This window comes from Microcebus murinus, chromosome 7 (assembly GCF_040939455.1).
Source record: "Microcebus murinus isolate Inina chromosome 7, M.murinus_Inina_mat1.0, whole genome shotgun sequence".
In the NCBI taxonomy this organism is placed as follows: domain Eukaryota; kingdom Metazoa; phylum Chordata; class Mammalia; order Primates; family Cheirogaleidae; genus Microcebus; species Microcebus murinus.
Genome location: NC_134110.1, coordinates 74,039,487 through 74,043,410, shown reverse-complemented (window position 1 = coordinate 74,043,410; position 3,924 = coordinate 74,039,487).

Genomic DNA, 3,924 nt, shown 5'->3' with positions numbered 1-3,924 from the left:
AGGAAATATATGTTGAATGAATGAATAAATGTTCTAGACTAGGGATCCCCAACCTATGGTGAGTTGAGTTATATAATTAATTCATTCTATATTACAATGTAATAATAATAGAAATAAAGTGCACAATAAATGTAATAATGTACTTGAATTATCTTAAAACTATCCCCAAACCCTTCCGGTCTGTGGAAAAACTGTCTTCCATGAAAACAGTCCCCGCTGCCAAAAAAAGTTGGGGGCTGCTGTTCTAGACCAGAGACAGCAAGTTCTGTCTGTCTCTTTTCTTTACCCAGGTAAGTGCCCTGCTTTTGCATATGGTCATCAGAGTCTGCTGAGCTCTTAGGCTGTCACTCTAGGGAAAAATGAAGGAGACTGAGTTTTTGCAGGGGATCCACTCTCTGTTGGTGCTAGGATAGCCCTGGGGCTCTGACCCTGCTGTCAGGAGGAAAACTGTCTCACAAGGGAACAATTTATTAGCCATCGATTCAGAGAAAACTTATGAAGCACCTGCTGTGTGTTGCAAGTACCATACTAGTTCCTAGAGGTAATAATAAGAATAACAAGATAGGGACTCTGCTCATCATCTGGTGACATGTGCTAGGGAGCACGGGAAAGGGAAAACTTACAAGACAACTGCCACACACTGTAAACACTCAGGCTACCCTACATAGACACTCATGTGACAAAGAACTGAGTCCTCCTGCCAACAGCCATGTGAGCAACACATCAAGGAAGTAGGTCCTCCATCCCCACTCAAGCCTTCGGCTACTGATGACCCTGCCAATTTCTTTTCTTTTTTTTTTCTTTTTTTTTTTTTTTTGAGACACAGTCTCACTTTGTTGCCCAGGCTAGAGTGAGTGCCATGGCGTCAGCCTAGCTCACAGCAACCTCAAACTCCTGGGCTCAAGCGATCCTCCTGCCTCAGCCTCCCAAGTAGCTGGAACTACAGGCATGCTCCACCATGCCCAGCTAATTTTTTCTATATATATTTTTAGTTGGTCAATTAATTTCTTTCTATTTATAGTAGAGATGGGGGTCTCGCTCTTGCTCAGGCTGGTTTCGAACTCCTGACCTGGAGCAATCCGCCTGCCTCCGCCTCTCAGAGTGCTAGAATTACAGGCGTGAGCCACCGCGCCCGGCCAACCTTGCCAATTTCTTGACAGCAATGTCAAAAGAGACTTTGAGCCAGAATCACCCAGCCAAAGCTGTTCCCAAATTCCTGACCCACAAAAAACTGTGAGAAACCTGTGTTTGTTGTTTTAAGCCACTAAGTTTGGGATGTAATTTATTACACAGCAATCGATAACTAACACAGACGTCAGTGAAAATTAACTTAGAAATGGGATGCTAAACATTGCCGATGGTAGTGAACATTTTCGCCCAAGATGGACATTGTGGAAAGATTTCTCAGGATGTGCAGGCTGGTCATTAATTGAAAAAAGCATGAATTGTGCGCACTGAGAATATATAACCACAAAGTTTCTCCTTGGCAACTGATCTCAACTCCAGCCTGACATACTGATCTTCCAGAAAGCCAAGCAAAGAGGGTCTGATGAAGCAAGAAATTAAGAATGAGATTAATTTGCTCAGCACTCAAGAGAAATTGGGCTGGCTTCACAAAGGACAATGTAAAATGTGTGCACATCTCCAAAAGCATGTTAAATTTTTGATAAATAACTATAGGTTAATTCTAAAATCCCAAACAAAATAAACTTCCCTCACCCATTAACTTTCAAAATAAAATATAATGTAATGTAATAATAAAATGTCCCTAAGAGAGAAAGAATACGAGTTAAGACCTGGAAATATTTCCAACTACAGAGACTGATTTGTCGTTTGACCACTTCTGTTGTTTCTTGGCACCTTTAGGTTTCCCTACCTATCACTGTTCCCTTTCTTCTATTTCCATTAGAAATGACCCCACTTGGATTCTAATAATGAACCATTAATATTTTCATCAGCAAGGATGTATTTCCTACTGACCTTGTGTCATTATTTCCTTCCATAAAACATGTGCCAAAGTCCCAAATCTCTTGCTCTCTCCTGGCTCCTATCTGAGAGCAGCCTGGCTCTTGCAGCTTTTCTCTATGACTCCTACCCTTCCTCCCCAGCCCTGCTACGTGATGACCTTTTGCTCACTGTCTGGCCTGAGAACCTGGCCCACAGTTAGTGCTAAAAACATGTTAGTTGCTTTGCCATTGCCATAACCATAAGATCATCATCACCATAGAAGTCCTGATTCCTTGTCTGGATTTTTGACCCTTTGCTCCCTAGCTGGTTATCTTTGGTGGGCAATCCTGTCCAGTTGGTGGTATGGACTCACAATTTTGTCTGCTCAGAAATACAGAACCTTGCTGACCATTCCCTATCTTAGCCAATTTCCCCCTACTCATCCATGCCTTCCTGAATCTCTGGTATCTGTATTTCTTCCTTCCATAGAATCACAGCTTATTAGAGGTAGAAGGCACCTTAAAGATCACCTTGTTTAACCTCTACATTTTAAAGATGAGAAAAGCAGAATATAGAATTAGTAGGTGAAATAACTAGAAGAACCTACTTTCCACTCTTCAAGACCAAGGCTCCCTTCTCTATAACCATGATTCTTAGCTAGAGATGATTTTGACACCCAGGCAACATTTCTGATTGTCACAACTTGGGGGCGGAGGTATGCTACTGGCATTTAGTGGTGTTTAGCAACATTCTTGGGCTCTATCCACATTTAACCCTACAACTGTAGATGGTGTTATATTATGTAGGAGGGAAAGAGGTTAAGAAATTAACCCAAGGACACTTAGCTAGTAAGTACAAAAGCCATCATAGCTGGGCGCAGTGGCTAACGCCTGTAATCCTAGCACTCTGGGAGGTGGGTGGATCACTCAAGGTTAGGAGTTCAAAACCAGCCTGAGCAAGAGCAAGATCCCATCTCTACTAAAAATAGAAAGAAATTAATTGGCCAATTAAAAATATATAGAAAAAATTAGCCAGGCATAGTGGCGCATGCCTGTAGTCCCAGCTACTTGGGAGGCTGAAGCAGGAGGATTGCTTGAGCCCAGGAGTTTGAGGTTTCTGTGAGCTAGGCTGATGCCACGGCACTATAGCCTAGGCAACAGAGTAAGACTCTGTCTCAAAAAAAAAAAAAAAAAAAGAAAATCCATCAATTCCCAGGTCTATCTGGCTTTGAGACACAATCCACCCTCCACCCTGGTGCCCTTGTGAAAAGAAAAGAATTAACCTGCCATGTCAATATTATATTTTATATTGTTATATTATATATTATACTATATTGCCATTTTTTAATTTCCCCCAAATTGGACAACTGATAATTTTATTGGATTTTGCAAATATAAACCTATCCCCAGGGAAAGAAAGAAAGCTACTACCATCCTCACTTGGTGAGAAAAGGAAGTGGCCTTAGTATGTGGTGCAGGTCCTGAGCCCAGTCTCTGGAGGAGTGCTGCAAAGATTCACCAGCTCAGCACAGCAGAGAGGACAAGGACAGCACTAGCAGCTGGAATAAGTTACCATATTCTGTTCTCATTAGAATCAGAACTACATGAGGAAAGAGAAATATTTCCTGGATTTGCATGTACTTTAGTTTCACAAGTATTTCCTTTGTAAGTTGATATTCTCCCCACCCCCCAACCCCAGGCCTTCTATCACAGAGAGCAGCCTTTCTGTGTTCCCTTGGATAAAAGGCAGCTGGCCCCAGGTCCACACAGCCCTGACAAGAGTGTGGAGGGACAGGAACAGACAGAAAACAAAAATGAGAAACAAAATCTCCTAAGAAGATCTTTCGGAGTTTATCTTGTCAACCACTTGCAAGAAGAGATGAAGAAGGAAAGCAAACAAAGCCCTTTGGTTTCTATGATGGTATTTTAGCAAGGCAATGTGGATGTTTCATTGCTGGTGCTCTGACATGCACTATGT